This window comes from Hemibagrus wyckioides, linkage group LG06, assembly GCF_019097595.1.
Source record: "Hemibagrus wyckioides isolate EC202008001 linkage group LG06, SWU_Hwy_1.0, whole genome shotgun sequence".
In the NCBI taxonomy this organism is placed as follows: Eukaryota; Metazoa; Chordata; class Actinopteri; order Siluriformes; family Bagridae; genus Hemibagrus; species Hemibagrus wyckioides.
In genome coordinates, this window is record NC_080715.1 from 13,085,312 (window position 1) to 13,097,352 (window position 12,041).

Here is a 12,041-nt window from a genome sequence, read left to right on the forward strand (position 1 = left end):
TACATTTGTCACTGATATGCTAACTCAGGTTTGTAAGGGAGGGCTAGGGTTATCTGGTGGTCTTCCAGATCAGATAGAAGACTCAGTGTCAGGCTCCATCAGCACTATCAGTTTAGCATCTATAAACTCTTTACCCAAGGCTTCCCCTTTGGTTTAGAGAGAATTCTGTCAAAAATAAAAGACACTTAATTGTATAATTAGAATGTACTATATTTACAAAGCAGTAAAACTCACTGGTCATTATGTGAAGGATTAAAGAGCAAGCTGTTATATATTTATTTCCAAGTTCACTTTCATTGCCCATATTCATGAGCAGAGTTGTTGGTTTTCAAGGCAATAAAAATGGGTGAAAGGTTGTTGCAGTGTTGTGTTTGGCTTTGAGAGAGAATAAGAGAGGAATATATGACCCCTGCTCTCCTTTTTCAGGGGCCTGCTTTGTTTCGGTGTTGAGAGAAATAGGGATCTCAGGGTCTGAGCCAGTACTGATTTCGGTTTGGCACTTCATAGACTGAAACTGCTGTAAATATGTGATTGAATTCAGAATTGTTTGGATATGAAAGTGCATTTTCTGGATTTGCATGAGCACCTAGCCAAGATGAGACAAAACCCAGTCTCACACTGTGGTCCTTAACAGTACACCAGAGTCCTTGAAGTTCCAGTTATGTAACTTAATTGAGTTTTTAAAGATACAAACAATGTGCTCATAAGGGCATCAGTGTGAGAATCTAACGTGAGAACAGTAGATTATTTGTAATATGCAGTATGATGAGGAAGGATGCACTTGCAATCAATGAAGTGTTTATTATGAGTAATACAATAATCATTGTTAATATTCCAGACGGGGGTCATAGGACATTAAATGGGGCATAGCCATCATCAAATCCGTATAAACAATATGAAGGATCAAAGACCTGGGACTAGAAAACAAGGTTTGGGCTTACCGTGACTAAAAGAGACTGCTGAGACTTCAACGTACAATAAGACACAGCAGTGTTTAATAGACAAAAGAATCAAGGGTAGAACGCAGAATAGGCTTAGGAACAGCCGGGAAAAATACAGATCACTGAATTGGGTAGATCACTGAAATACCTACATGTACACCAGGCCTTTGCAGATAAGATAGAAGACCTCTGAATTAAAGCTCCAAAATTGTCTAAGAGTGTAATTTTGGCGATAGCTCCCATTTGGTAGATGACCAACAGTATGACATCACTTGTCAATAGAGCCCTAATGTGCCAAGAACAGTTGGTTAAAAGCACATGTCGCCATCTCTTATCTCTTAAAACAGATAAGCTGCCCCAGCTTGTGTTTATCCCAAGAGAAAAAGAGGGAAGAATCTTTCTGAATCACAATAACTTCACAGAGCATCTGAAGCTTGTTAGATAACACACACAGTGATTTATAGTCTATATGAGTACACGAGACAGTAGGTCAGTACAGGTCAATGAAAATATGCTGCTAAATATCGGAAAACTGCTCTTTATTTTCTGATTGTTTTGACTTGGTGTGTTGCTCCTGATGAAGTCGTAGATCTTGCCTTGTCACGCTAGAATCCAGAGAAAATTCTTTGTGGATATATAAAGAGCAACATATAGGCCAAAGTTGAATGGAGCTCCAGATTTTCCCAGAACACTTTACTCTACCTTCCTCTATGATATCTATGATATCATCAATATATTAACTCAGGAATTATCTGCTAAGTATGTTTACCTCTGCAAACATTTTGATATAGCCAGCGATTTCTTTTATTATATAATCTTATATATGAACTTTTTGGCAATGGACAGCATATGGAGCACAGATCACAAATCACTTGATTGATGAATGGTATAAATCATACAGTTAGAAATGCAAAGATTAATCTGTTTCCTGGTGGAGTAGACGGTTAATATGAGGTGTGTCGGTGTGTAAAATCTTACAGACACACTGTATACAATAGCCAGCTTTATATTACTGGAAGCTTTAAAGCCATTTTGTTTGTATTACTACACAATCAGTTATACATTAAAACCCTCTGTTTATTATTCAGCTGTTCATTTAAAGCATGTGTTTCAATAACTGCTTTGGATTAAGTAACTACAGCAAATAGCAAAGGTATGTCATGAGAGAGATATAAAGATCAACATATATAAATGCAGTACGTATATAAAGCACAGAAATGTACCTATAAACATCTGGACCCACAGATGGATCTTAGAGTTGTTGTTGGAATACTCTTAGTCATTTACTGTATTACTTGGTAACACTATTAGAAATCCCCATACAGTTGTCTTCTCTGTAAGCATTTATTATTTTACTATTTCACTTTTGCTTTCGGAGATATTTGTGGGTTATATGTAAGGATATGGACACACATACATGCACACACACGTCTTTAATGGGTGAACACCCTGTCCCAGCTGGCTGATGTAAGATATAGTTAAGGAACTGGATAGTTTGGTGAAGATGAGGCTGCATTTAATAAGGAATCCCTCATTTTCTATGATGATTTATTTATTCACATTAAAATCTCTGCTTACTCCGCATATATAATAATTACTGCCTGCAGCAAAGACGTTCCCCCTTGCCTTTAGTCAAGTCAAGTCAAGTCAAGTCAAGAAGCTTTTATTGTCATTTCAACCATATATAGCTGACACAGTACATAGTGAAATGAGACAACGTTTCTCCAGGACCCTGGTGCTACATAAAACGACATAAAAACACAGAGCTACAAAACAACACAGAGCTAAGGACAAAAAGTAAGTTGTCCTAGCTACATAAAGTACAACGTGTGCAACCTGGTGCAAACAGACAATATAGAACAACACAAAACAGTACAGGACGCATAGACAAGATACACAATATAGATAGAATAGTGCCGAAAAAGGTGAGCTGTAAACAAATGGGTTCTTGTAAACATATATGCTTGTAAACGTATAGCAGCAGATGATGGCAGTTTGAAATGTGCAAAAATAGTAACAGCAGCAATTGAATAGTGTGCCAAAACAAGTGTGTAAAAAGGTATAATGTAGGTGGAGTTATAGATGTGTTCTTGAGTTCAGAACAGGTCAGTTCACACAGTTGGAAGTGTGTGTGAGTCTTTAAGGTCACAGCCTAAAACCAGCAAATTCGCAGCTCACAGCTATTCCCTGTTTACAAAAGACTTCAAACATGAAGAGGTGTGTGTGACAATTTACCTTCTTTATTTAAAAGCTTATATAGACTGAAGGGATGACGCTGCTCTTAACCATTGCCTTATGGCTTGGATGGTAGAGACCTGGCATCTTTATTTGTCTTAATGCCTGTATGTGAGTGTGTTTAAAAACCAAGCTGGCATGTGTGTTTATGTGGGTACCTGTCGAGGCAGACAGGACTAGATCCAGCCAAATGTGTCATAGCCCTTACCTGTTAAAGGGGGCCGTAGACCATGGAGGCTGTTATCTCAGAACGTTCCCGTACTAGACAATGACTCACACGTTACCATCACCTACCTCAGGCTATCAAAACATAGGAAGGATTTGTCCCAGACCTCTTTTTGAACCTAGAGAAAAGACACAGCATTCCTAAGTTTATTTATCTTGCTTTAATATGTCTTCTCCACACATATAATCCACCTTAAATACTTGGAGCACCAACCGTTCATACATTTCACACAGTAAGCTCCCTCTCACTTTATCCATTACAGAATACTTCCGTCCTCTATACACATTATTGTTGACCACAGCTAAAAGTACTCTTAACTTTGGTCATGATGACATCAGGGGTCTGCGCATCACATGCCTGTCTGTACACGTCTCCATGGCTGCAGATGTTATGTGTGCCAGTCAGAGTAAAGCTCTATGAGGCTGTCCTTCTCTTCAGATGCTCCGCTATGTGTTTTTGAGCCTCACCACAAGCCACAGCTCAGTTACATTCAGACTATAAATACATATTAAAATGGACGAATATGCTGCAGCACTAAGCCCAACCGTCAGCCTGCTGTGCATGTGTGTTTGTGTGTGAAGGGAAAAATGAACACACCCTTGTTGCTCAGGCAGCAGTGATGGTTGTAATAGCCATGCAGAGCAGAAGAGGAGGGAAAAAAGAGGAATCTCACTGCATGGGTATTAGATTCATACAGTCATGACCCTCGCGGTCAGTGCTGTTTCCTCAGAGATCATGCTTAGGTCATAGATGTTTTCCATCCTGTAGCCAAGGATACCACCATGTATAGTTAGATATTTTGCAGGCTTGAGATCTCAATTAGTCATTCTAACAGTTACAGCTTGCAAAATATACACACTCTACACTCTATACACTCTTAAAACGGGTTCCAGCATCACAAGACAATTTGTAGGACCTTACTATGACGGCCGGCTCAGTATTTTGTTATGTACGTTTTTATTTTTATTTCCAGAAGCGTGTGAATATTTTAGGGCGTGAGAGAGGGGGTGTGTGTAGGTGCATATGTGTGTGGGTGTGTGACTGTGAGCATTGCAAAGCAGGATTATTCAATTACCCTGAACAGCGATATCAAGTTCCCAGTACACTTGGGAAAAGAAAACCCTATTTCCTCAAGTTCAATGGAAGTCTCAGAGCAGTTGTTGAGGCAGTCATTATAGTGTAATGGTTGTGGTTTTTGTGTTATATAGTCACTTTATAGTTAGGTTTGCATTTTATACAATTGTTTATGGAAATCCATCCAACCTTAGCCCCATAAGACAGTTTTAGCTGTTAGCTGTGGTGATTAACCAACAGATTAAGTACTCTATTGCCTCTCTATTACTCTATTTGAACAGATTACACTGTGTGGTTAGTAATATCTCTGGTATGTAAGTACATGAGGTATTATTTAGCTTCATCCTAGCCTGATATTTGAGGTCACTGTGTTGCCTGCACATGTTGGATAAGCTAGCGCCAGAAATTTGATTGTTTCAAACTTAAGTAATTCATTTTCTATTAGAGACTCAACAGAGAGGTATTGAATTTGGCCACGACTCTCTCTTTTCTGTTTTATTTCCATATTTGATTATATTTGCTGATTCACATGCATGTAATTATACTGGGTAAGCTTTCTGGATTTAGTGAAGTATCCATTTTATGTGTCTGCCACTAGGAGGAGGAGGAGGAGGAGGAGGTGGCATTAGGTTTTCAGGTGTCTGTACATCCATCCAACAGTCCAGCCATCAGTCTGTCTGTTTGTCCATGCATCCATCTGTGATATGTTATGAATGAGTGGCTGAATGTTTGGTTTTAGAATTCATCCAAATGGCCAAGGTCAAATGTTTTTCAAAAGCTGATTATTATTATATTTTAAGGCATTAAATTTCAGGTAAACAAATTAGTAACAAAAAAATCTAGGCTTGTTGGCCCAGCCAGCACCACTGGCATTGACCTATATGCATTAGGTGTTGTCTAAAAGACGACATAATTCCTTAATTTCAGTCACACTGACAGGCAGACACAATATCATACAAACACATTAAGATACAAATGAATATAATCTGAGCTGAAGGTTATGGAACTCATAGATAGCTGAAAATCCTAAATAGATATGCAATACAATCTGTTTCTACTGAAATCTTTTGGCACAGGTGAAAAAAGCTGATAAATCAGGTTTAGAGTGATTGTTTGTCTGGAGACTAGCAAAAAATAAATAAATAAAAAATTGGGCTTCATCCCTTTGACCTGAAATAGATTTTGTAGCATCCTTCTAAGTCACGTTCATGTGTATGATTTGACCTGTGGCTAGGGTTAGGCTTAATGGGGTTAATGTGAATAAATGCCACCAGTCCAGTATCAGACACGCACAAGTCTGTTGTGAAATTGCACAAGCACTTATGGGATTTGATTTGACACAAAGCCGACCCTGTTGTGATCGGTTTCATTTCCCCCTCCCCTACTGAGACAATGGAATATGAGCCTGAAGAAATCATTATTTACGGTAAGTCTGACTGACTCACACAGACACACGGAGAGCTTTGCACAAAGAGGAGGCACCATGAATGGCCAAATATCTGTCTTTTGACGTTTTTTAGTCATTTTTTTGCCTGAGTCTGCAGAATATCCATGACTAAACAAAGTAATCCATGCCCTGTGTGTTTTTTCTCTTTTACACAAACACACACACACACTTCAACTCTCTCTCTCTCTCATTGTCAAATCTGGATATGAATATCTGTCATAGTCAGATTAGGGGCCCGGTTGGAATAAATTACACTTCATTACATATATTGTAACTTTCTTCTTTTCAGTCTTTGTTTTTTCCTAGCTATTTTCCTTTTCCCATTTTCCATCTTTCTCTGAAAGATACAAGCCCTGATCTCATTTCATTCATCATGCAGCTTATGTGTAATCCATTAGTAAAGCATGTTCACGTCCCTTCTGTGCCAGTAATCAGGCTTGCACGCTTATATTTCATTATTAATGCAGGATCCCAACTGCTGCTTTTCTTTCTCGGAAGGCAGACTACAGTAATAAACTGAAAATATTTATTTGCATGACATCAGCCTTGTCTTTTAGCTCTAAAACACACATTCTGTGTGGAAGTAAAGCAGTGAGGGTTGAAGTCTGGAATGTCTACATACATAAATGTGCATATACACACAGACACACAGGCAGGCAGGGAATGCAGGGGGACTGGGCCTTCACCCGATGTGGGAAAGAACAGAGACAATGATTTGGTGCTGTTACGTGTTCATATGGGGTTCCAAGTGCACCAGATTCTTGTATTTCTACATCTATGTGCATGCCTGAGGGTGTGTTTGTGTGTGTGTGTGTATTTATGACCTTAAAAAAGGCCACTTATTATGTCCATTAATAATGATTACAATCCAAACAAGGATTTTGTGTGTGTGTGTGTGTGTACTTTCTGTTCACAGTGGGGGTTGTTATTGATGGGGTCTGGTAAGGACTGTCTGCATGCTGGTCTCCGGCTCTGCACAGCAAGTCTACATACTGATGCCTGCTATTTTCTGCCTGCTTTAAGACTCCTCAATTTCAGCTCCTAAATTGCAAAGGAATAAAGTACTGTGGTTCTGATTCAGGCTCTGTCTGGTGCCTTGTCTAATAAGGCATTAATGTTACAGTGCATTAGGAACTGCAAAAATGCGCTTGAGCTCCAAAGTTACCTTTTAAGGTGAATCAGCTCATGTACAAGACACACATCTGTTGTTGCACCAGTGGTGACTTATGCTTTTGATATGAAAATATCAAGGGTCAAAATTAAGTCAACTTCTTCCTTCTGTAATTTTCCTTGCCCCCTTCATACAGAATGTGAAAGCAAATTGTTGTCCATAAAAAGTGAATAGTACTGGTTTGAAGCAGCTCAACATCTCTTAGCAGACCGGAGGTCAAACTCACACTCGAGATTTTCTCATTTGGAAAGTCCAGAAATGTCCCCTGATCTTAATTCCTCATGTACTCTTATGCAGTATCATTCAGTCGTGCCGCCCTCAGGGGTCAAACCTCTGGCCTACAAACTTTTACATCAACTACATGCAATTTAATTTGTAATGGGCAATTCATTAGTGTGAAATGGTGTGTGGGTGTATTATTTTTTGTGATTCACATGGTGTGGTACTGACTGCTGAAATCTTTGAAACTGTGGAAAAGCCACAAGACTTATAGCTTCGTCTCGAGGGTTTCCTGTCTCTTCATCCCAAGGGATGATTCATTTTGAACTTTAGTGTTAGACTGCAGTCTATTAAACTTTCTTGTGTTTTCCAAGGGTCTTGAATGTTCTAACAGTGATAACAGTCAAAATACTTTGTGTGTACTGCGGGTTAAAGAAAATCATTTGTATTTAGTACACTATATGTGTAGTATATGAGGAATTACCATGATATGATTTATACTGGGAACAGAAAGGAAATCTTGTTTATTTAAAGCTCGTTTTATAGTTATTTTATTTTGTTTGGTGATATGCCAATTGCCACCCACTATCCAGCTCTTGCCTCTAACATGACTGCTACCATCTGGTGAGGGTCACAGATACATGAAGCCAGATGCCAAATTTTCTAATCTGCTGCTCATGCTACTGTATATCACATAGCAGCTGAACACACTCAGAGTACAGCGTTAACTGCCCTCTTCCACATACCCAAACTGACAGACTTCAATATTTGTCAAGTATTGCTCTGACTCACAGCAGGAGAGAGTAAAACCGGATGAAGATATAAGCTCCTGATTATAAGGTAAACACTTTTCTGTTGCACCTCTCAGGAGTCTGACTTATAATGGTAGCTTAAGGACATTTTGTTTGGGAGATCAATAAATATTTATATAAGACAAAACGCTTTCATTCACAATTTTTTCTCAGCCAAAGGTATTTGTAAATCTCTATTTGTTGTACTTTCAGAGCTGTGTCTACAGTTTCATCTCTTATCTTATACTGAGAAGACAAAAAATTTGAGAAAGTGTAAGTTAGCAGATTTTTAAAAAGATCTTTCTCTCATGTCTGATGGCTATGATATAGAGATGATTATGATATAGAGTTGCTTTATTTATCTTTTCTCAGTAAAGTCAAATATGTTGACGTTATTGTCCGTGTCAGACATGGTACCTATTTATTAAGCTGAGATAATGTGAAGAAATTCTCCCTCATTCTGGTGTACGTTTACTGAAAACACCTAAAACCAGGAAAGCGTTAAGGGTTTACAGTGTAAAATTACCTTAATGCGTCAATTAATGAGCCGTTCCACTTGAATGCTAAACCAAATGCTAAGACCCACAGTCCTTCGTCGGCAGAAAAGAACCCAAGCGTTATCTGAGAAAGCTCCCTGGGGCTCAATAGTGAGCTTGTATTGGATGTCACATTAATAATGCTTAATATATAGCGCTACTTTAACAAAGGCCCCTTTGACTAGACGAGAGTCCATGTGGGAGTCCTAAATGCTGGTGCATTAACATGTTGGCTTTGAGGGAGCATCCAGATGCTAATTTGTCACATCAGTGTGCTGACCCTTTGCTCTCTGCACACCGAGCAGGGAAAATGAACCAGGGAGCATTGAAAGAAATGAGTGATATGATGATAATATTTTGAACATCACTTTTTTCGTTCTGTGATAATATGTAGTTAGGATCTTCTGATGTGCTGTGGTCTTTAGATAAGCTCAATTAAATCTAGTACATTGCATGTGGCTTCCTGTGCAGGATATAGGGGTAGTGTGCAAATGTTTGCCTTAGCTGCTGTCCTCAGAAGTCCCCTCCTCCACAATGATGCATCAGACACTGGGACTGGGGGAACTCCGCTGGCTTGAGGGAGCATGCTCAGTTGGGCTCAAGCCAGCTCAAAGTGTTCAAGCATCTCCTAATTAGATGTAAACTTATATGATAATAAGCACATAAAGCAGCAATCTTGGCAAGGGATCACCTACTGATTCATGGATAATCTGATCATATTTAAAGGTTTCTTTGATTTGAAAACGCTGTTACTCGTCTAGGTTGTAAAGCCAATTCTGTGATTTTCTACTGTTTAGAAATCCATTACAGAGTACAAAACCATAAAAACTGTATTTTTACAGCACATAAATCTGATTTAAATGGGTCCCTTCTCAAGTTCAAGGTTAACTTTCTGGGCTAGTTGTGATCAGACTGAGATTAGACTGTAAATCAGCTGGGTTTGTTTATACCTACAGGAATTGCTCCAGCAGATAAAGTGGGACAGGAAATCCCTGTGGCCTTTGATGAAGCCGATTCCCCCTCCAGACTTTTCTCACTGTTCTCGAACACTACAGAGGCAGTCATGGAGGCAACTTTGTCTATGTGCTGGTGAATGTGGATATGCCAAAAATTGCTGGCAGGCCCCAGGGGTTGGGAATCAGACAGGGCTTCCTGTTCTTATCACCAACCACAGAAAAGATATGCATGTAAGAACAAGAAGGATTCCACACAATCACAATTAAGACATTAAGACCATGGCTTGCACTTGCTTCTAACAGACTGCAGTGTGCTCACTCAGTTCAGCTGAACTCATACACAGAGCTGCTACATGGCTACATATACTGTATGTATGTGTCATGCAGGATGGGGGATAAATATTCAGATGTGTTAATATTCAATTCATAGACGTACAGTTGATAAATGTATGTTTTCTTTTTAAAGATACATCGCTTACACAAACCTTACACCCAGCTACTCAGATTATGTAATAAAATATGAGAAAGTGAAAGTCAACAGAAAAATATTGTTGTAAAATTATTAAATATTGTTGCAAAGCTGTAATGGCCTTTCCTAAATCCACACAGTAGCCAATCATACTCATTTTTTTAGTCCAATTCTATCCCTTGGACCATCTTTATTGCTGACACAGGTTTAGAGAGGAGAATCACTTGGAAATCTATACAAAGTTCTTACTGTATCATATGATGAAAGATTTCTATCCTGATGGGTCTGCTGACTTCCATAATGGCTCCTCCCACATCCACAGGGTACGAAGGCTCACTCAGTGGTTTCATTTCATGAAAAAGATCTTTGATGGAAACGTTTTATGCTGTGGGTTTCACAGTAAACAGATTTCAACCCAACTGAACACATATGGGAGAATTTGTGAATATGTGAGACAGTGCTTTATGACACCAACATTAGGATTTGTTTGTAGGATTTGTGCTTTGGTGCAGTGAAGCTTTTCCCGTCAGCTTTTGGTGGTGCTAATAAACAAAAATATATATTTAAAAAAGAAAAAAAAAGGTTTTTTTTTTCAGGTCTAGCCAAGTCTTGGATGAATTACTGGGACACCACACCATTTGAATTCCTTGCACAAGACACCCTGCTTATCCAATCAAATGTTTATCTTGGTGTTTCTCAACAAAGCTTTTTAAAAAGAACTTTATCCCCATCAGTTACATTCATCCAAGAACTGTGAGTAAGCACTTAAGCCACATTCCATCACACATATGAGCCTGTAAGTGTGCACACAGATCTGGTTATTTAAGGTGTGCATTATGTAAACTAAACAAACTGCAGAAACACATGTTTCCTCAATTCACTGCAGACTGAGGAGTGGTGAAATCCTGTAAATAAAAAGTTGGTTTGAATTGTTTTTACAGTAAAATGCCTCAGTTTATTATTGGTCTGTATTTATCTGATATATGTCCCCTGAATGTTTTAACATGTTGCTCAAGTAATGATTTAACCTATACTAAAAAACGCCTCTCGTTTTAGAGAATTTCGTCTCTGAACTTTCCCTCAGTGAAATTCCTCTTCAACAATAGTGCACATTGTCGCAGAACTGGGTTGTATAAATGGAACAGCTGCTTTAATGTCTAGATTACAGTCCTTAGTGGATTAGTGTGATGTGGCAGGAATGCAGAGACACAGAGTCTTCTTCAGCTTCTTCATCAAACCTGCTATAGTCCCTTACTTAACGATGTGATGGCATAATAGGAGGTTATTTGATCTGTTATGGTTTATTCAAGGTACTATAATCACCCATTAAGTCTTTTCGGTGCTCAAATTATAACAAATATTGGAAGAGCTGCATGTGAAGGCACATGACACATGCTTTTGACTTGCAAGTGAACTGGCTTTAACAGGAACAAATGTAGTCTTATTCAGTTATTCAAAATTTTCCAGTTTAGATATTACTGGACATACAGGGGAAGTACAGGGGTCAGACCGTAAACTTACACCACAACTCTATTCAATGCTTGAATACTAATAGAACTGGTTATCAGTTTATTCGGATTGAGCTGTCGATGGGTCCGTGTTGGATTGAGTGGTTAAACTGGAGCAGTTCTCAACCTTTATTAGTCATTATGTGAATAATAACACATGAAGGACTAGTGCTCCTCACCTTCTAAATCCCAATTTAACCCCCTATTGCTTCCCTTTAAGTGATTGGTGATAAAAACATACACTCTGCATGGTGCAAGGTATAAAAGACTTGTTTCTGCTGACATCCAATGAAGGTTCCACATTAAAGTGGAATGTGGTTTTAATAGGGCTTACCACGCAGGCACGTGTCTAGGAAGATTTGTAGACATGTTGGATCTGGTTCTGAAGCTCTCACACAAACACAGTGGAGGAAATCTGGCTAAGTGCTTGCCTCTTTCCCCAGAATCTTCTTGATTATAATGTAGCCA